This window comes from Panthera leo, chromosome E3, assembly GCF_018350215.1.
Source record: "Panthera leo isolate Ple1 chromosome E3, P.leo_Ple1_pat1.1, whole genome shotgun sequence".
NCBI classification, from domain to species: Eukaryota; Metazoa; Chordata; class Mammalia; order Carnivora; family Felidae; genus Panthera; species Panthera leo.
Window position 1 is genome coordinate 9,334,281 of NC_056694.1, and position 21,326 is coordinate 9,355,606.

At 54.2% G+C, this 21,326-nt stretch overlaps 1 long non-coding RNA gene across 1 annotated transcript; it reads left to right on the top strand.

Annotated features, from left to right (window-relative positions):
- Positions 1 to 5,102: 5,102 nt before the first annotated feature.
- On the top strand, positions 5,103 to 10,946 carry LOC122209891. Its single transcript, XR_006197817.1, has 2 exons — positions 5,103 to 5,203; positions 10,661 to 10,946. It is a non-coding gene; the product is annotated as an uncharacterized LOC122209891 (long non-coding RNA).
- Positions 10,947 to 21,326: the final 10,380 nt, after the last annotated feature.

A 21,326-nucleotide genomic window follows, 5' to 3' on the forward strand; every position in this document is an offset into this window, starting at 1 on the left:
AGTTGGAGCCCCACATTGTCCCGGTCTGTGCTGACAGCTCAGAGCCAGGAGCCTGCTTCCGATTCTGTGTCTCCCGCTCTCTCTGCCCTTCCCCCATTCCTACTCTGTGTCTCACTCTCTCTCAAAAATAAACATTTAAAACATTTAAAAAAGAATTAAAAAAGAAGAAAAAGAAAACACTATTTACTCACCCTAAGTTGAATGCATACACACTTTTTAAAAATACCCAAACAACCTTGTCTCTGGCCAAAGAACCAATTCTTTTACTGGTTCCCAGTCCCTAAAGATTAGTAACTACACACTTGATTTTTCTGAAATCAAAATCAGACACATGTGGGTTTCGGACAAGAGTTTCCTGCCAATTCTCCTCCTTTCCCCCTTTATCTTCACTGCCCAGAAAGAATCACCTCTTAACTTGTTTAGCACTTTATTCTGGTCCTTATTTCCATGCTGGTAAATAAATGTCTTTGTGGCTGACTGTTGTCCCATATTTGAGGTGTTACCTCTTCAGTCCTGCTAACGGTCATTAAAACCACAACCTGACTCCCTTGCCCGCGCATTTCAACATAATTACTTATTACTTACTTTGCTTCCTCTACTAGTCATCTTTATAATCGAAGCAGCAGCCTTGGACCTTTCTCCGTCCGTCCACTGCAGGCATATCTCTTCATACTCCATGATGACGTTATCATGATGTATCCTTGTCCTTGTTGCTCTGTGCCCCCACCTCTGCTTCCCACGTTCAGCCGTCTGCCCCTCGACATTTTCACGAATGAGCTTGATAATGTTTACATTCTATACGTGTTTTTGGCTTTGCCTCACGTGGGAAGTCCAGGCAACAAGCGGCATTGACACTGCTGTAACATTGGGCAGAGTGTGCACAGATGAGCCAATCAGCCCTGTGACTTCAGGGCTCTTCCTGTGCAGCTGCCCTCTTTCCAAAGGTTGGAAATCAGTCCTCATAGCAGGTGCACAATCAAAGTGTGTGGAAAGGATGGATCTCCTTAGTCTGGAATGCAAGGGTGTTCAAAAGCCAGCCTTATCTTTCCAGTTTGGTCTTTATGACTTTCCTCCACAAACTCTATACTCCAGCAAAATTGAACAAATCCTGGTATGCGCTGTGCATTTTTACTCCTCTGAGCCATCAGGAATGTCATTCTTGTTTCACGTTTCTATGTCTGTGTCCCACCAATGTGCCCACCTCCGAAAAGCTGCCCTTAGCCCTCCTGGAGTGATGGCTTCTCACTACTGTCCAGCCCTCCAAGGCCCCAACTATTTCCTACTTTAAGTCACATCTCCAGAATATTGGTCTCCTTTTGATCTGGAGTCCTTCCAGGTCATGTCTGTGTCTGGGGTCTCCTCTGTCTGTCTCTCTGCCCCCCAAGTCTTGCCAAATACAGGCAACAGGAGGCATGTGTTAGATGAGCCACAGAGGATTCGGGAAAGGTGGGCTGGAGTTACAGAGACTAGACTGGGGTCGGTGGGAGCTAGGGACTGGACTGTGGTCATTGCAGGACAAGGACTTGGTGGCCTGTCCAGGGTCCTGTTTTATTGGGTTTTGGAGCGGGGGAGCCATCGCCATTGAACAGGTGCAGGTGTGACCGCATTACCAGTTCATCGTGAATGTGTGATCTTTTAAGGGAGTGATGGGGCGGGGGGGCACCAGGGCTATTATCTGCTGCAGGCAGTCCAGTCCCACACATTTCCCCCATAAGGTTCTCCAGAACATGAACAATGTGAAAACTCATTGCACCTGCAACAAAGTGTCTTTCCCTGGGAGCAGCCTTTAAACTGTAGCATCCTCCAAAGCTAATCTTACCTTGTATCACTTTTGATCACCATGATCCCTTGGAACCTTCTCTTGTTCTATAGAACCAAATGCTTATTGAGCACTTGTAATGGGCTCCCACTTGCTATTGGATAGAGGGGACTAACTACCATTTATTGAGTACCAAATAGATCCCAAGCTCTGGGCTCATCACTCTCTACATGTTACTGCAAATCTTCTCTCAGAAGTATACATGGGACGCCTGGGTGGCTCAGTCAGTTAGGCAGTTAGGGGTCCGACTTCAGGGGAGGTCATGATCTCACTGCATTGGGCTCCGTGCTAACAGCTCAGAGCCTGGAGCCTGCTTCGGATTCTGTGTCTCCCTCTCTCTGCCCATCCCCTGCTTGCGTGCTCTCTCTTGCTCTCTCTTAAAAATAAATAAACATAAAAAAAAAGTATACACTTTTATCCCCACTTGACAGATGAGTAAACAAAGGTTCAGAGAGTGAAGGGATTTGTCCCAAGTTCCCCAAGATCCTACAACTAGTAAGGGTGAACTATGACAAACCTGGTGCCCATGTGAGCTTGTCAAGTTTGTTCAAACCCTTCCCACCTCACCCCATCCCTGGGAGTGTCAGGCTGGGTCTTCCCCAACCCCCCTTCCCCCCAACCCTACCCTGGGACACACACTCAGCTCCTGAGGTCTCTGTTCAGCTCTTACTTTGGAGTGGTACCATTCCCCGGGTTGGTATGGACTCCCCACACTTGTGCCCAGGCAGCCCCCTCTGCTGAGGGCTCTGGCCTTAGCCTCTCGGGGCCCCTGTTCCGGGGGCCTGACTCTTCTCTACTCCTTCTGACTCAGGCTTCCTCTTTCATGGGCAGGCAGATTCTTTTTTTTTTTTTTTTTAATGTTTATTTATTTTTGAGAGAGAGAGAAACAGAGAGAGCACAAATGGGGAGGGGCAGAGAGAGAGGGAGACACAGAATCCGAAGCAGGCTCCAGGCTCTGAGCTGTCAGCACAGAGCCTGACACCGGGCTCGAACTCACGAGCTGTGAGATCATGACTTGAGCTGAAGTTTGACACTTAACCCACCGAGCCACCCAGGTGCCCCATGACCTTGGAGTTTCTTTAAGAGTCTTCATGCCCAGGGCGCCTGGGTGGTTAAGTCGGTTGAGCGTGGAACTTCAGCTCAGGTCATGATCTCACGGTTTGTGGGTTTGGGCCCCCACCGTCCGGCTCTGTGCTGACAGCAAAGTGGGTCGTAGGTCAGCTGGGCGCTCAGAGAAGTTGGGTCGACACCGCCCACAGATGCAGAGGGGTGTGGCGGGTAAACTGAAGGCAGCCTCCTCACTGCTCAAAAATGCTAAGTGTCACACCAGCTCTCTGACGTGGTGTCTGAAATGCCACCAGGGCCCTCCAAGTCTGTCAAATTAAGCATCGCCCTGGCCCTCTTCCCTCGGGAGGTTTCCATAAGCATGCAGGGGAAATGATTTTGCAGATTTCCCGATGCCACAGGCAGATTTCCTGATACCTGCAGGGCCAGGGATGAGGCAGTCACCCAAGCGCAGAAGCACAGAACCTCCATCAGGAGGTCAAGGGCCAAATTCTGCTTTGACTGCTAACCAGATGCGTGGTTAGTCTCTTTATTTCCCTTCCTGGATAAGAAATCAGTTTCCTTATCCGCAAAATGGGGAGTGGGGGCGGGGGCAGGTATCCTGTGCCTGCCTTTGCCACTTCTCACAGGCATCCTGAGGCTTGTGATCATGAGCAAAAGGATGGATGTGTGACAGTGGGGTAGAAGGCCAGTACACAGGTGAGCCTCACTATCAAAGAGGAGAGGAGGGTAGAGCCTGAAGACGCACCTCCCTGACCTCTAAGCCCACGGCGAAACCTCATGCCTAGGACCCTGGACTTCCTGAAGCTCTTCGATGAGCCCTTGGTCTTGTCCCCACTCTTACAGGGGAGGAAACTGAGGCAGAGAACTAGAGCAGCAGCCCCTTCTGGCTGGGGCACCCCAAAGTCAGTTCTTTCTCCACAGATGGGATGCTTCTCTGCCCAAATCCCTTTTCCAAAGGGCTCAAGACATCACAGTTCCTTTCTGATGTCAGGGACAGCTGGCTTGGCCTGCGCAGACCCTCCCAGTTCAGGCCTCTGGTCGTGAGCCAGGTCCTTATGAAACAGAGCAGAGGGGCGGACTGCTGGGCTTAATGAGCCAGGTGTATGTGGCCGAGCTGGCTGCAGGGTGTGCTGGCCAGCTAGGGACAGCTGTGGCTCTCCTGTGTGTACACAGTGCTGTGGGGGCTGGATAAATTGTTCCCAGGGAACAGCAGAGAGGAGAGGGCAGAAGCGGCTGGGGCACTAGAATAAGAAGGCCCTGAAACCTGGGGGCTTCCAGAAGGCACCTGGAACATACGGGGGAAGGCAGAGGCTCTGGATGTCTCAAAGGGCAGGCAATGGGCTGCCTCCAACAGAGTCATCACGGGGCCTGTTAAATGCCAATTCCTAGGGCACCCCTACCCCCAGCCACTGGGTCAGGATCTCTGCAGGCAAGACAGAAATTGAAACTTTAAATCAATCAGCACATGGGAACACAAGAACCACTGCCTTACTGGGTTAACTTGGCCAGAACTGGGGGTGGGGGTGCGTCATCCAAAGTCTGGCTCAGATGGATCCAAACATGAAAGCGAATAAAGAGGAGGGGGCGGTTGCTACGAAGGGCGAAGTCCAGAATACGACCAACCTACTGGCCTGGCTCCCGGAGGTGTTGAAAACACTTCTCCCCAAGCCTTCCTCACCGCCTCCCTGCTACTCCCACACCCCCGGGTCCCTCTAACCATGTCCAAAGTTCGACAGTTTCAAAGAGGCAGCCCCGAAGTGAAGGAACAAACATGGCCTTTGGCAACAGCAGACTGGGTTTCCAATCTGGACTGCCAAGGCCCTGCGAGCTGTGTGGCCTTGGAAGGGTCCCCGGAGGGCCCTTGTGACGTGGCCCCTTAGCGCCTGGGTGAGGATAACACAGGTCTATGTGTGTCAAGGCCAAGCGCATAGTGGTTCTCAGGAATAAGGGTTCCTTCCTCTTTCCCACTCCCTACCTAGCCACACATCCACCCTTCCCTTTGTTCCTTTCTCTGTTATGCAACCAAAGTTTAAATCCTTCGTAGGTTCACTGCCAGCAAACAGCAAAACAGTGGCCTGGCAAAGGGAGGTTTCGAAAGCCACATTGCCCACGTTCTTGTCCACGTGCTCTAGGACAGGACCTCTGCGCTCTTTCCCCAATATCGCAAAGAGCCCCGTGGTTATGTTCTCCAAATCGCCGAGCTGCGGCCAGCTGTTGCTATGGCGACCGGAACCCGCTGACAACCATCTCCAAGGGCCTCTGAGGAGGAGACTGCTTGGCTTCCATTCAAGCGCAGTTCAAACGGCTCGCGCACAGGTACTGACAGCACCCGCCGTGCGCCCACCCTGAGCGGCTACCTCGCAGAAACAGAAGTAGGGTAGAGCTGATCCCTGGCCCGGAGGGGCTGGTGGTCTCCTGGACACCGGTGTAGTTCAGTGATTCTCGAAGTGTGGTCCCCAAACCAGCATCACACCTGGGACTTGGCTAGAAATGCCACCTATCAGACCTCTTCCCAAGTCCACTGAATCAGCAACTCTGGGGGAGAGGGGATCCCCAAATCTGTGTGTCAATGAAAGCCCCCCTCTCAAGGGATGCTGTTGGAGGCTGAGGTTTGAGAACCACAGATCTCACTAAAACCTCACACGATCTCAAAAGGTGTGTACTAATGTTCCCATAATACAGATGAGGACACTGAGGCTCTGACCTGGTCTGGTGTGTGACGTGCTGTAGGTAAGGCTCTCGGGTCCCTCTGAGTTGTCAGGTTCTACCTCTGTAGCACCTGTGTGAAGGTAACGAGCAGATCTTCTTCCGGGGTCCCACCTGGAGAAGCCTACCCCCGTGGAGGTATCGTACACTGCATCCAGCAGGGGCAGGGGCTGAGCTGGCCCGAGCATCCTGGTGCAGACACAGGCTCTCAGAAAGCAAGAACCTCGGGGCGCCTGGGTGGCTCAGTCAGTTAAGTGTCTGACTCTTGGTTTTCAGCTCAGGGCATGATCTTGTGGTTCATGAGATCGAGCCCCACATCGGGTTCCGTGCCAACAATGCAGAAGCTGTTTGGGATTCTCTCTCTCTGCTTCTCTCTGCCCTTCCCCACCTCTCTCTCTCTCTCTCTCTCTCTCTGTGTCTCTCTCAAAATAAATAAATAAACTTAAAGAAATAGCTTAAAACAAAAAAACAAGAGCCTCACAACAGGGCAGAGAACAGCTGGGAGGAATGTCAGGAGAGCCACCCTGGTGACAACCACTTGCCCCAAATGTGGCAACGCTGAGCTGACAGAGTGTTCATCCAGCCAAGGCCACCCTCACTTCCAAGCCTCTTCCTGCCCAAACCCAGCCCTGAGACCTTTTGTTGTGTGCTCACTCACCTATATCCTGCATTGGTCTCTTTCCATGCACCCGCCCTCACAGACTCGCAGGGTCCCGGAGGTGTTGAAAACCTTACACGCCACCCCTCCCCAAATTTGGAATCTACTTTTTCAGTAACTAGTGGCTTCCAGCCATTTTTTGCATACACCCCCTGACGAGGCACTCACTGCCTTTTCAGGCAACCCATCCATCTGTGAAATCTCTGGCTGGCTCAAGTTCCCTTTGAATGAGCTGACATACATCCCCGTGTCTTTTCCACCTTTACAATATGAGTTAATCCAATCCCTTTTAACAGAGATTATAGACTTATTTTCCAAGTACCATATGAAGTAAGAATATCTATGCCAATCAGTTCTCATGAACCCACCACCCACCTCTGCAGAGAAACAGAGCAGGCGAAACATACCAACCCATCATCTTGAGGACAGTGGGAACGCGATCAGGGTGGGGGTAGGGAGGGCCAGGAGGAAGGACAGGAGGAGGTAGAAGGAAAGCTCCAAGCTGCCTTGGAGCCATCCTGCTTGGAGTCCCCTGAGGGACCCTGGCAGGACTGGAGCAGGTTTCCCAAGGACCGATGCACACTGGGGCCCCCTTTAAGAAAAAAGGCTGTAAGGGGCGCCTGGGTGGCTCAGTCGATTAAGCGTCCCACTTCGGCTCAGGTCATGATCTCATGGCTCGTTGAAGCCCCACGTTGGGCACTGTGCCGACAGCTCAGAGCCTGGAGCCTGCTTCGGATTCTGTCTCAGTCTCTCTCTGCACCTCCTTTGCTCGTGCTCTTTCCCGCTCTCTCCAAAATAAATAAACATTAAAAAAAATTTTTTTAAATAAGAAAGAAGGATAGAATATTACAAATACCATGAACCAGATTTTGTTCCATTTTGAGAAATAAAGTCACAGATGGATGTTTTATAATGACAGAAAAGTTAAAGCTCACTCACGGTGTTTTTAGCCATAATTTTCAGGTTTCTTTTTTTTTTTTTTTTTTTTTTTTACAGCAAACGGGGGTCTTGCAGCTTCAGGGAAATGTGCCTCTGACCCTGGGTGTGTTGTCCCCATTTCCCGGCCTCAGTTTCTTGTCTGCAAAACAGGGGAGATCCTACCCACTTTCCTTTTTTTAAATTTTTAAAAATTTTTTGAATGTTTATTTATTTTTGAGAGAGAGAGAGAGAGTATGAGCAGGGGAGGGGCAGAGAGAGAGGGAGACACAGAATCCGAAGCAGGCTCCAGGTTCTGAGCTGTCAGCACAGAGCCTGACACGGGGCTCAAACTCACAACTGTGAGATCATGACCTGAGCCGAAGTCAGATGCCCAACCGACTGAGCCACCCAGGCACCCCTAGCCTACCCACTTTCCAAAGCTGGTTTGAGTAACAAGCTGAATGAAGGGGAAAATATCTGCTGGGATGTTCTCCGATTTCTAAAGATGACTGCTGGGAGCCCGCATGGCTGGGGAAACCAGTAGATGGCTCCTAAGGCGAGCAGAGGGACAGAAGGGTGCCCGGGTTCATCGCTTTGCATGCAGGAAGCCCAGGCGAAATCTCCCTGGGAAAACCAGTGACCTCAGAGGACTAGCCCTCTAGTAAAAGACACTGATCAACCCCTCATTACCAATCACTTTGGGTTTTCAGGATTACTTTTCACAAAATTCTTTCCCAAGCGGCCCTCAGTGCATTTCTGAGAAATGGCTTTGCACGCATGTGGTCTCAGAGACCCTGTTCACCCCAGAGGCAGCTTCCCAGGGCCTTTGAGAACCCCTTTGGCTTTGGGGCGGAGGGCGGGTCGGTCATGCCCCACAAGGAAGGAAACCCGATCAGGCCCCTCACGGAGATCCACAGGGACGATAACAGGATTAGTTTAATCCTTTTGGCAACATTGGCTCTGCCAAGCTGGCCAAGAAGAAAAGATGACCCTGTTGTTCAGGAAAGAGAAAACAGCTACGGCCTTGTTGCCCTGAATGTGTTTTGCAAGAATGCCTTATAAACTCCCTCCTAGCTCCTGGCCCAAGCCAGGTGTCTTCGGGTGCCCAATTCGAGACAGCAGCCACTACGAGTCCGGCCTCCCAGGCAGGCTGCAGGCGGCACCCCCATGCAGGGCTGAGGCCTGCTTGCAGAGAGGCCTCACCCCATCCCACCTTTCCCAAGTCATCCAGACCAGCGGCTACAAACCTCAGGAGGCGGAACAATCCCCATGCACCATTCCAGGGACCCCATTCAGGAGGCCAGGGGCCAGGAATCTGTATACATTTTCATCCCGTGGATGGTCCAGAAAGCGCAGAGCTAGAGAAATAAGGGGTCTTTCTCCAGGGACTCAGTCTGACACCCCGCAGCTGGGCCAGCACTCCCCTGCGTCCCCCACTGCCCACCCAGGCCCGCTAGACATGTGTAGTAAGCACTGCCCTTGACAGGCCAGCCCTGGGCCTCCCAGGCCGTGTGGCCTTGGGCACTCTGCTCTGCTTCTCTAAGCCAAAAATGCCTGCCCAGCCAGCCTCCAGGAAAGACAGAGGTTGACCGTGAAGATCTGTGCACTGCAAGGCTCTGGAAAATTCCCCCGAAGTCACTGGTCTTTGGCTTGGGGGCTCAGGGCTGGAAATTGGAAATGGACGAAGGATTGGGACAGGGTGGGAGCCGGTGAGGTGGAAGAGAATGGAAGAGGGTAGCACGTCACTTGGTCCTTCCACAAACTTAAAAATAGTCAGCACAGACAAAACTTCCAGATCATCACATGCAACCTCCTCATCTAGAGATGTGAAAACTCAGCCCAGAGAGGCTGAAGCTCCTGCCCAAGGTCACACAGTAAATGGGTTGGCAGGACTGGGACTAGAGCCCTCGGTTCAGCATCCCTATCCGGGACTTGTCCCATGACACCACCAGGCCTGGTGCAGGTCGGGGACAGGCACCACACCAGCTCCTTCCTCCCCTCAACCCCCCGCAGGCTGGGGTGGACAGAGAGCATGCCAGAGCCCCACCAGCTACCTGCCTCCTCACCGAGCCTTTTCCAAGCCGTTCTGCCCATCCCCAGCTCCTCTCAGGTCTCAATCCCACCGTCCTGCCAGGTACGGACAGCCTGCTCTCTGCCCTCCTTGCCTTGGACCAGGCTTCCCTCAGAGGGGCAAGGTGGGGGCAGTCCTGCCACCTCCTAGTGCTCAGTCTCCAGCCTCCTAACCCCTGCACCTGCCCTGTCCCCATGTTGAGGATGCACCCACCTGGGCAGCCGGGGGTGTAGATGCCCTAGGCAGGGCCAATCAGCAGGGGCAGTTCCTGTGCTGGGCACCGTCCTGCCTTCCCAGGACTCGAGCCCCATAGTGGCCTTTTATGGGGCAAAGGGGCATGGTGTGATGGCTTAGTTTAGGGTATCTGTATCTGAGAAACGCCTCCACCCTGAGTGGCCCTGCCAGGCACCGAAAACGGCAAGGTCAGGCTGGAGCTGGTTCCGGAACAGCCTCTGCCCTGGCCAAGGCCTTCACCCCTCACAAAACAGCCAAGATGCCCCATTCAGCCAAGCCCAGGCTTCTTGTGCGTTTATGAGTAGGGCCCAGGGGACAGAGGCCCTTTTGGGACATATGACATCCTTAGCACCCCGTAGTCCATGCTTGGAAGCTTCAGACCCTGGCATCAGGAGCCAGATATGACTATTCCCACCTACTCTGGGAACTTGAACAGGTTATGCCACCTCCAAGCCTCAGTTTCTTCATCTCTAAGATGGAAATAATTATAACACTCACTTCATAGGATTGACACAGGACCTAGCAGGTAGGTACTCAGTCACTATTTGAATGAATGAATGAATGAATGAATGACCAGAAAGATGATGAGGACAGTGAGGGATCTGGAAACTAGTCCAAATATATCTTAACGACCCTATTTTCTCAATAGGTCACGCTGCCTGGGACAGATGCCTAAGGCCTCTCCCATTGCCTACCAGCTCAGGCTGGGGAGGTGGAGGAGGCCAGTCACAGGGGCTGAGGGGCTCACCTGGGAGTCTGTCTATGCTGGGGAGCCAACAAAGGTTGCATGCGGCATGTGCACTTTGGATCAGAAGAGCCTGGGTGCTCAGGAGAGAAGTCACGAGGATCTTCACTGGGTAGGGCCAGTAGGGAGGAACTGAGGACCTGGCCAAAGAGGCATTGTAGAGGCCCTACGATGGGCCTTTAGTGACAGAAGAGAGAGTGAGGGTGAAGGAGGAAGGGAAGGTTCTGGCATATGAAGTGACTGTGTAAGTCCTGGAGCAGGGGACATTGGCCACCATTCTCCAGAGTGGCCCTCAGTGATCTCACCTCCTGATATCCCACACTCTATCAGGACTGGCCTATGTGACCACGAGCCACACAGGAAGGAGGATGACATATGACCCAAAGCTAGGCCATCAAAGTCATTGCAACTTTTCTGCCTTACTTCCTTTTCTCTGATCAGCTCTGGGGAAAAGCCAGCTGCTACACTGTGGGAATACATAGCCTCAAGAAGAGGTCCTCACGGCAGAGGACTGGGGCCTTCTGCCAAAACCCAGCGAGATGCTGGGCTCTCCCACCAATGGCTGTGCGAGTGAGCGGGAAACAGACCCTCCGGCCCCAGTCGGCTTCAGATGCTGGCAGCCCCACCTGTAACCTCAAGGCAGGCCTTGAGCCAAACCATCCGGCTAAGCTGCTCCAAATTTTCTGACCCACAACAACTGTGAGATAATAAATGTTTGCTATTCCAAGCTGCTGGATCTGGGAATCATTTGTTATGCAGCAATAGCCAACTAATACAGGGACCTAGAGCACCATGATCTTACTCTCCTGCCGTCCTTCCTAGAGGAAGGGAAGATTATTATTACCACTGTGTGGGGTTGGGGCTGGGTGTCCCCCAGCCACGTGGCCCATGGCTTTACCCACCTCCCTTTACAGCTTACAGAGCATTTTCACATAAGCCAACTTTTCATTGTTGCAACGAGCTGCAGGAGGTGATTATAATCCCTGTCTCTGAGGGGGAAACTGAGGCTCAGAGAGCTGGGCTTGACTTGCTCAAGATCATACTTGTCAGTGGCAGGGCCTGGTCCAAAACCAGGATGAGCACACGGTGGGCCCTTGGCACAGCCTGGGGCCCGACTGGCTCATTGCGAAGGCTGGTGAGCACAGCCACAGGCAGGAACCTATGCTAACTGGACACCAGCAGACGGCAGCCTGCTGAGCAGGACAGGGGGTGCTGGGGCTGGCTCTGTGGGAAGGCTTCCTATGTAAGAAGTCAGCTGAGGGTAGGCAGGTGCTATAAGGAATAAAGCAGGCACGGGGGGTGAGAAAGCTCAGAGTGCTGTTTTAGACATGGGGCATCTCTGATGAGTGCACAAGTAGGGTGAGACCTGGAAGAAGTCAGGGAGTGAGCCATGCATACATCTGGGGGAGAAGCCTCCAGGCAACCAGAGCAGCAGGTGCAAAGGCCCCGGGAGGCGGGGAGAGCATGCTCCACACCCAGCCCTGGACTCAAGTGCTCAGCACAAAATGGGCTGCTTTGAAAGCCAGGGGCCCACTGTCTCCCCTAACCAATGAGCCTGGGCTGGAGGGAGCGTCAGCTGAAGCACAGAGGAAAGATCCAGACTTCACCTGGCCGTGTGTCCCAGCTGTACGACCTTGGACAGGGCTCTTCTTCCATCTGTGCCCCTAGGTCAGGTGCAGGGGCCCAGTGACTGTAGAGATTGGCCAGATGTCCCCAGATCTTCTGGCACTCAGTAGACAGTCAGTATCGAGTTTTCTCGGAAGACCGAGCTGCAAAACAAAGAAACCGGAGGGGTGCTGGGGAGGGACTAGGTCCCATTAGCAGCTACAAGATTTGGGTGCCCCCCAAACCCCATCAGGGCAGCTACTTGGTGTCTTTCTCCCAGGCCAGAGGCCAAGAGCACTGAAGAGCTGTTCTCTAGAGACAGAACCACTAGTCCCCCTATCCCGCTCCCAGCCTCCTGGACCACCAGGGTAGGAGTGAGAAGTGAAGGCCAAGGGCAGGGATTTCCAAGTGACCCTCAAGAGTTAAATGACAGAGGGGCGCCTGGGTGGCTCAGTTGATTAGGCGTCCAACTTCGGCTCAGGTCCTGATCTCATGGTTTGTGAGTTTGAGCCCCACATAGGGCTCTGTGCTGACAGCTTGGAGCCTAGAGCCTGCTTCGGAGTCTGTGTGTGTGTCTCTCTCTCTGCACCCCCCACCCCACTTGTGCTCTGTCTCTCAAAAATAAATAAATGTAAAAAAAAAAAAAGTTAAATGGCAGCTTTGCTTATGGTGGGGAGGGGGCTGGGTGAGAGGAGGGGGTCCTGAGGGGTCAGAAGCAAGGGGAGCTCCCTTTGAAGGGAGGGGAGACAGGGTGCCATGGGGGCAAGACAAAGACAAAGGCACTCAGTCCCCCCGCCCCCACACATGCACACACAGGCACATAGATATGTGAACAAGTATGCACGTACATACACATAGAAACACGTGCGTGCACACACAATACACGTATCCACATAGGCGCACATGCATGCACACAGGAAACGTGCATGCACACATATTCACACACGCACACACACATGCACAGAGCTCAGAGAAGACCCGTGTTGGTTAAGCCACGTTCAGCAGAGACGTTTTGGCTCTCGGCCCGGCAAGCCCCCCTCCCTGGTTGTGGGGCAGCCTGAACAGTAGGAAGAGCAGGGCAGGACCAGCGAGCTGAAGACCTAAGTGTCCATCAAGACTCTGCCTTTACCGAACACGTCACTTCCTTTCCTGAGCCTCAATATGCTCATCCATAAAATGGTAGTAAGAGTCGTGCCTCCCAGGGTTGGGTGACAGGCTCAGGACCCCCGAAAGCCCATTGGAGAGAATGAAGCCAGATCTCAGGACTTAGCTCAGGATTTTTGCCTTTCAGGACCGGTGATGGGGGTTGGGGCCAGGCTCCCTAAAGCTGGAGAGGGCTGGAACTGTTACCTAACACCACCCAGAGCCTCCCAGGGCCAGCAGCAACCTAAGCTCCAGCTCCCTTCTCCCTGTGGCCCAATGTAACAGGACTCCCAGCCGGAGCCTGGTTCTCAGGAAAGCTTAACCTCTCCCAGGTGCAGAAACCACCAGAAGCTCAGGGGCGGGAGGGGCCCAGGGCCTGCAGGGAGGCCCAGGCTTCTTGCATTAGGACTGGGATTGCAGCGTGAGGGGTTGGGGCTGACACGTCCACCCCAAACACTCCAGAGAGCTTGCTAACACTAAGGGGTACTGAGCCACATTGGCTCAAGAGGCCCGGGCAGAAGCTGACACAGGGCCAGCATGGGACGGGGCTGTCCTCATCCAGAGAAGGCAGTCTCTAGAAGCGATGGGACGCTCCATGCAGCTTCAGGACAGGATTCTTTCCTCTCAGGACCAGAGGCGATCAAAGGGCCTTTCCCGCACAGTCAGCACTGTCCCTGAGACCAACCAGCCTGCACAAGGACCTTTCCCACTGGAGAATGGGTGAATCACTGCACCGTGTCCCCTCCACCTTCAAACATTTCCACTAGCTCCCATGTTGAACACACGAAAACACACACACACACACACACACAGATGCAACCACCCTGGTGCCTCACTCACATGCTCACTCCTCCCCAGTCCATTATGGGGTTCCCCGAGGCAAGAAAGACTGATGGGATGCTGGTATTGGGAGCCACCACCCACCCCAGACCCCAGGAGAGGCTCCCTCCTTGCATCCCAGGTAAGAAGAAATCAGATTAGTGGAATTTGACACCTGTGGTTCAGGCCAGCTGTCCTCCTTTACAGGACAGGGAGGGATTCGGGCTCCCTGCTCTCCAGCATTCACGGCCAAGGCGACAGCTTTCCTCCAGATGGCAGGGCCCTGGGGATCTCTCTGGGATGGCAGGGAGGGGAAGAATTCAGGGCAGGTGGGAGCTGGGGAGTGGGACACTCGCACGCCACCTTTCCATCCGGGGCATCTGGTTATGCCCAACCTCACCTCTAAGGCCAGGTGATCTTTCTGCACACCTGGAGCCCCGAGAGTCAAAGAGGGACCACACCTGGGAGTGGAGACCAACAAAGAACAAACATGAGGCTCAAGGGTTTTAGATTCCTTCTCTGCCAACCACAGGAACGCCCCTGGGCGGCCCAACATACGAGAGATCCAGAGAGAGAGCTGGCTCGCCCTTTGGCAGAGATTTCAGGCCTGTAGAAGGGTCTGGTCTGCCGGTCTCTAAACGCCCTCCCTCCTCAAGCCCCCTGAGCCCCGGGCGCAGAGTGGCCCCAGAAGCAGGCCTGTTTCAGCCTGCTTCATCGTTGGGTGATTTGTGCGGCTCCCCTCAGACTTGGGCACAAACAAGCAGAGAAGGCTCCCAGTGGTCTCCACTACCGGCAGGATTAAGTCCAAACCCCTTAGGCTGAGCCTCAGAGCCCCTCCCACCTGGCCCCTATGGCCTCTCCACATCCATGTTTCCCCGTGGACGCTTCCTCACCTCACTTTCTGGTCTAACAGGCTAAACACATCCATCTCGGCACATACTCTCCTCCCAGAGGACCCTTCTCATTCCATCCTGGAGAGGCCTGCTCGGCCCTCCGGGCCGGGTTCGGGGATCACCTCCTCTGGGACGCCTCTCCTGGGTCCCGAAGTGCTGGCTGATCGCTTCTCTGTGCTCTGCAGGAAGTGAGCAGATGCCTCTCCTGGAGCCTCCCGGGACTAGTGTGGATTCTGTCTCCCTTACCAGAACACAATGGGGACCAAGCCTTGCAGCCTTTGCGTGCCCAGCCCATGATGAGGCCCAGGAGGTAGCAGGTACTCAGTAACTATTTGATGAGAGAATGAATGAGTGAAGAGTCAATGAGTGAATGAGCAAAAGGGTGAGAGGGTGGCCGTTGCCAGGGCTCAGGCTCCCAGGATCCATCATCCTGGACCAGGTGGGCTCAGAGCACAAGTGTGGCCTCCCAAGCCATGTGCAGATTCCCAGGGCTTATTAAGCACTTATTAAGCACTTACTGTGTGCATCACCCCCAGCCATTCTGTTGTGTTCTGAGAACATGCCTGGCCCTCTGCTCTTGTTCCTCTGTCTACCTGGAAAGGTCTTCACCCTGATCCTCTCATGGCTGCTCCTTGGATTCCTTCAGGTCTCAGTGGCAATGTGGCCTCCTCCAGGTGGCCTTCCCTGATCTAAAGTTGCCGCTCTCTGTGTCTCATCAAGCGGCTTTCCTGCCCTGTGTTGTGCTCTCGTTAATTCATGGCTTTGTTTGTCTGTTGGCTAATTGTCTTTCCCTCCCTCCCCCCCAGACACACACACACACACATGCACGCACAGATCACTAAGCTCTTGGAAGGCAGGCATTGGCCACCTTGCTCACCGCTGTGCCCCCTGAACCCAGCATAAGTGCCTGGCACACGGTAGGTATTCCATAGATGTACAGTGAATGAACACAAGCTTTGCCAGGTGGTTCCTGCCCTCCAGTGGACAGACACCTGCCGAAGAAGGCCACCTTGCACAGTTTGTCACTGATAAGCTGACAGAGCCTTTCCAGCCCCCGAGGGAGCCGCACTTGTTGGATGCACAGCACCTCAGGCCCCTCTGTGCAGGCCCCTCTTGCTGGCAGCCTCCCTAAAGGCCAGGGTTCCTCTTTGGATTCTGCAGGGGAGGGGTGGAAGGTCTGCAAGGAGCGGCACCTTGCACACAAGTCAAACTCTAGAAAGAAGCATTTTTTACCCTCTCCCTCTCTGTTGTGTCTATAATCTCCCTCTATGGGGCAGGTGCAATTGTCTCTCTTTCCAGACCAGGACCTGAGGCTCCAGGAAGCCAGGTGACTTGCCCTCATGGCCAGGGACAGGAGCTGGAGACTCAGAAGCTCCCCTCTGCCTTCTGACCAGAGAGCCTCCCTGGGCCCTCAACCAATTCTGTGCTGCGCAACACCCCCCTGCACCGCCCCAACCTCAGTCCTGCGCAGAGACCTGGGGGCAGGGTAGGGAGCTGAAGGTCCTTGTTTACATTCACCTGGGGCTGGGTCCTAGCTTGAGTTCCTTCCCGGTGCCTCTGGCCATCTCTGCCTGCACACCCTGGTGACCTCATAGTCAAACTGCCCTAAATGGCATCCCCCCCCCCCTCGCCATGCCCCTGCCTGCAGACCACTTCCCTCTTCTGGCCCTCCTATTTGCAGCAGGACACCAGTCACCCATGTTCAAATTTCACTCCTTTCCCCCTTCCCACCCTCCTCTCCCTCCCATCGCACGAGAGCAGAATGCTCTGGAGTCAACAGGTTGCAAGTGGGGAGGTGGCGAGGGGCGGGGTGGGGGCCTTGGGCAGACTCGTGCCCTGCTCTACCTGCAGCTGGTGGGGGGGCCCCTGGGGGCTCCGAGCAGGACGGTGATGTGCCAAATGGAGGCTTCTGGGGAGAGGAACCTGCCTGTATCTGCCTCCTGGAGCTGGTGGAACAAATCACCACAACTGGGTGGCTTCAGACAACAATTTTTTTCTCAGTCCTGAAGTCCAGAAGTCCAAAATCGAGGCATCGACAGGGCCATGCTTCCTCAGAAAGCTCTACGAAGGAATCTTTCCCTTGCTTCTTCCTAGCTTCTGGTAGATTCTAGAGATTGTTGGTGTTCCTTGGCTTATAGACTCATCCTCCAGTGTCTGCCTTGTCTTCACACGGCTGCCCTCTCCCTGGCCCTGTGTTTTCACGGGGCTTCTCTTTTTTTTTAAATTTTTTTAACTTTTTTATTTTTTTTAAATTTACATCCAAATTAGTTAGCATCTAGTGCAACAATAATTTCAGGAGTAGATTCCTTAGTGCCCCTTACCCATTTAGTCCATCCCCCCTCCCACAACCCCCCCAGTAACCCTCAGTTTGTTCTCCATATTTGAGTCTCTTCTGTTTTGTCCCCCTCCCTGTTTTTATATTATTTTTGTTTCCCTTCCCTTACGTTCATCTGTTTTGTCTCTTAAAGTCCTCATGTGAGTGAAGTCATATGATATTTGTCTTTCTCTGACTGATTTCACTTAGCATAATACCCTCTAGTTCCATCCACATAGTTGCAAATGGCAAGATTTCATTCTTTTTGATCCCCGAGTAATACTCCATTGTATATATAGACCACATCTTCTTTATCCATTCATCCATCGATGGGCATTTGGGCTCTTTCCATACTTTGGCTATTGTCGATAGTGCTGCTATAAACATGGGGGTGCATGTGTCCCTTCGAAACAGCACACCTGAATCCCGTGGATAAATGCCTAGTAGTGCAATTGCTGGGTCGTAGGGTAGTTCTATTTTTAGTTTTCTGAGGAAGCTCCCTACTGTTTTCCAGAGTGGCTGCACCAGCTTGCATTCCCATTCACGGGGCTTCTCTTAAAAGGACACCAGGTGTTGGATATAGGACCCACCTTATTCCAGTAGGACCTCATCTTAACTGGATGACATCTATAAGGACATTATTTCCAAATAAGGTCACGTTCACAGGGACGGGGGTTAGGATTTTGACATATCTTTTTGGGGAACACGGTTCAACAACCCATAGCACTGACCAAAGGGTGCCGGGTATTGGGCATGATTGAAGCTGGGCCCGGAGGCTGTTGCGCTGACGGGTGGGGGCTGAAACTTGGGTCCCTGGGGAGAGGGGGACAGTCGCCCTGGCAGTGGGTGGGCTGCTGAGGGCCCATGTGCAGGTGCCGTGTGAGGCCACCCTGCGGCTGCCACTGGTGTCTCTCATCACCCTGGTCTGCTTCTTGCTGGGAGATGCCTGGACTCTGCCAAGGGTACAGGGGGTGTGGCCTTGCACGGGGCAAGGGGCAAGGCCAGGGTTTGGGGGAGAGAACACTTCTCTTGTGCCCTTATAGCCTCTGCTGAAATCTCTCTTCAGGAGTGGGGGTGGGGTTGGTCCCCGCAAGGGGAGGGCGATGGGATTACGGGTGGGGTGGAGGTCAGTCCCATCCAGTCTCAGGAGGGGCCCTTCTCTGCTCGCTGCTCCCCAGGGAGATCCCCGACTGCACTTTGGAATGGGTACATCTAGGCATGTCCTGGCTCCAGGGCCCGGCTCTGCCTGATGAAAGAAGGGGTCTCTCCCCAGAACCCCCAGCCATCCTGGAAGGGTGTGGAGTGCTCCCACACACCAATGCCACCACCCTCCACAGGAGAGTCTGATGGAAGAGAATCTCGGGGCGCCCTGTGAGCACCAGTGCCCCAGACTCTGTGCCTGGGCTCCTGGAGTCGGCGCATTCAAGGGGGCTCAGCTGGGCCACATGAGAGTCCTCACCTGTTCTCCCGGCTGTCCCCTAGCCCACTCTACCCAGCGACCAGAACAGTGGAGCAAAGACAAGAGTCAGAAGCCCCGGGTTCTGTGCTGGCCCCATCACCGGAGTCCCTGTGTGTCCTTAGCCGGATAAATTCCCCTCTCTGGGCCTCACATTCCTGCGTGCAGCGTGAGGGCTGGGCTCACGGTCTTCTCCAGTGTTCCCTCAGTGATGAACCTTGATAAGCCTAATTCACAGGAATGGGCCTCTGATGGTAGAATTGCAGGCAGTGTGTGACAGGCACATGGCAGGGGAGGTTTGGGCCCAGAGGGCTTTCCTGTTACCCTGCTCATCACAAGCCACAAATGGCCATGACTGTTTCTGAAGATTTTGCTCAATTTTAAGACGCTTCCTGTCAGCTGTCTGATCAATTCACACAGTGCCAGCAGCACGGTGTGTGGGGCAAAGGCAGGGAGGTGGTGGGAGAGAAGATTGGAGTGGTAGGCTGGGGTCAGATTGGGCAAGGTGCAGGGGAGAGGGAGAGGATTAGGCGGCTCCCACCTGCGAAGGAACACGTATGTGTGCGTGTATATACGGCACGTACCCGTGCACAGGTCAGCTTGTACATGAATCTGTGCACGGACAGGTATGAATACATGTAGGTGTGTGCCTTAACCACATATGGGTTTTTGCAGGTGGGTACCTACCGGTTTGAACTCGATGTGTGGTGAGAGCCCAGATATGTGAGTTCAAAATGTCACATCTGTGTTTACGTGTTCCTGTGTAGGAGCCGTGTGTGTGTGTGCGCGCACACACGGGCCAACTGCCCTGTGCACCACGGAGGCCTGAACTGTCCCAGTGCCACCTCTGTGGGTAGCTCGCCTGGCCATTGGCTCCCGGCGGGGCTGTAGCTAGGCCCCCAGGAGAAGTGGTTCCATTAAGGAGGCAGCCTCAGGATGTGACCTGACCGTGGTTCAAGGGCAGGGTTGCACAGGCAAGCCTTTGGAGATATTTCTTGGAGGAGGGGCTCTAGGCTCAAAACAGGACCCTGGAGCAAGGTCTCAGGTGGCCCAAGCTCTGGAGATGGCACGGACATCCCTGAGGTTCTAGGCTTCAGGTCGGGGCTGGGGTATCGCTCTCAGAGCTGGCAGGTGTCCAGGCATGGACCAGCAGGTCAGACTCAGGAAGCATCCTGGGATGGACTTCTGGGTGGTGCCCCTGTGGGTCTCAAGAGTCTGAAGTCCAGCACCCAACTCTGAGGCCAGCTCTCCCTCCCCCGCTCTCCCCCCACATTCCATGCTTGGGGGAACCTCATCCTCTAGGATTGTCCTGCTTCCAACCCTACTATGGGCCGCTCCCCACCCTGCTCACTGGGAGTGAACAGGTACCTTCGGGCAGGGCAGGAGCACCAGGCTTCAAGTGGGAAAGCTGTGTAACCCCAGAAAGACGCTGTGTGTGCTAGGCTGCGTTTCTCCCTCGGGCCGCTCTCACCAATTCCAGCTTGGGCTGCTGCAACCATCTTCTTTCCCACGCACCCTCCCGGCCCCCATACTCACATGCCTCCCCTCTCCCGGCTCCTGGACTCTCCCCTTCCGGTCTTTGTTCAGGCTGTCCGCCCTCTATCCACCTGGCCCCTGCCCTTGGGCAGGTCTCCTTTAACCAACTGTGAGCACATCGAAGGCAGGACTGGTCCTCTTCCATCTTCGTGTCCCCAGAGCCTAGCACAGGCCTGGAACTCAGCGGTTGCTCTCAGCGTTCACTACACAGAAGAACTAAGGAAAGAACAGGTGTGTGACAGAAGGAAGCCTCGCAAGGTGGGGCGTATCTGTGAATCTGATTCCCTCATAGGATAGGAGCCAGTCTTTCCCTTCTGGACCCCCAGCCTGGGGAGCCCAGCCCAGGGGATGTTTGTAGAGGCCTCCTCCCCCTGCCGACAAAGCAGGGCAACTAGACAACATCTAGAAGCTTCTCTGGCAGCAGTGAGTCCTGCCTTGCCTGGGGAGACAAGAGCAGTCTCTAACGAGCACGGAATAATGGCTTTCTCTGAAGCTGAATGCGACAGCCGTGGTTAACGCCTCTCTCCTTCCCTCTCTCTCTATGGAAGGGTGTGTGCCTGGCATCCAACCGGTCTCCAGCTCTCCAGGCTGGTCAGGAGGCCTCCCAACGAGTGCGTGAAAAGCATTGCTGAATTTCAATTCCGTATTTGGCCATCCCTCCCACCCCCGAGCTTCCAAAGGGCAGGGATCACCTGCTCACCTATCTAGATATTCAGCAAATATTTATTGAGCGCCAGCCCCATGCGTCCTGTGGACTCGCCTTTATCTCAGTCTCTCGTCCCAGCCAGAGACTTAGCACACAGTGTTCATGGACAGGGGACACACTAGTGGCAGATTCAACAGGTACATGGGGAGGGGGCTCGGGATCCCCGCCAGGCCCTAGAAAATGAGCTGCAGCCAGACCAACGGAAGCCCAGGGATCACACAGACTTGGCAGAATCTGTCTCAGAGCAGTGGTTGTTACAGGGGCCCGGGTTGGGGGCTGCTGCTGGCTGTCCTGCTGGACCCACGCTGCCTCCTGGCAAAAGTAGCAGTGGAAGAGGTGATGGGACTGAATGACCTCTGAGTCCCCTCCAGCCGTGCTACTCAGGGACCTGTGACAGGGCCCGTCAGCCTGATCATCCCCACAGCCCCCACAGCGATGACCAGCCAGTCCACGTAGTAAGCCGGACACAAGGGATGTGGCCCTGTCACACCGGGAACACGTGGTCCTCGTACCTGCTTCTGGACAGAGGCCTGGAACTGGAGTGTCGGGGAAACGTTTGCAGAGACACACAGAAGACTGCACTCACTGAGTGACACCGTGGGACCAGTGCCCCAGGTGCTTGAACAGAGGCCCCA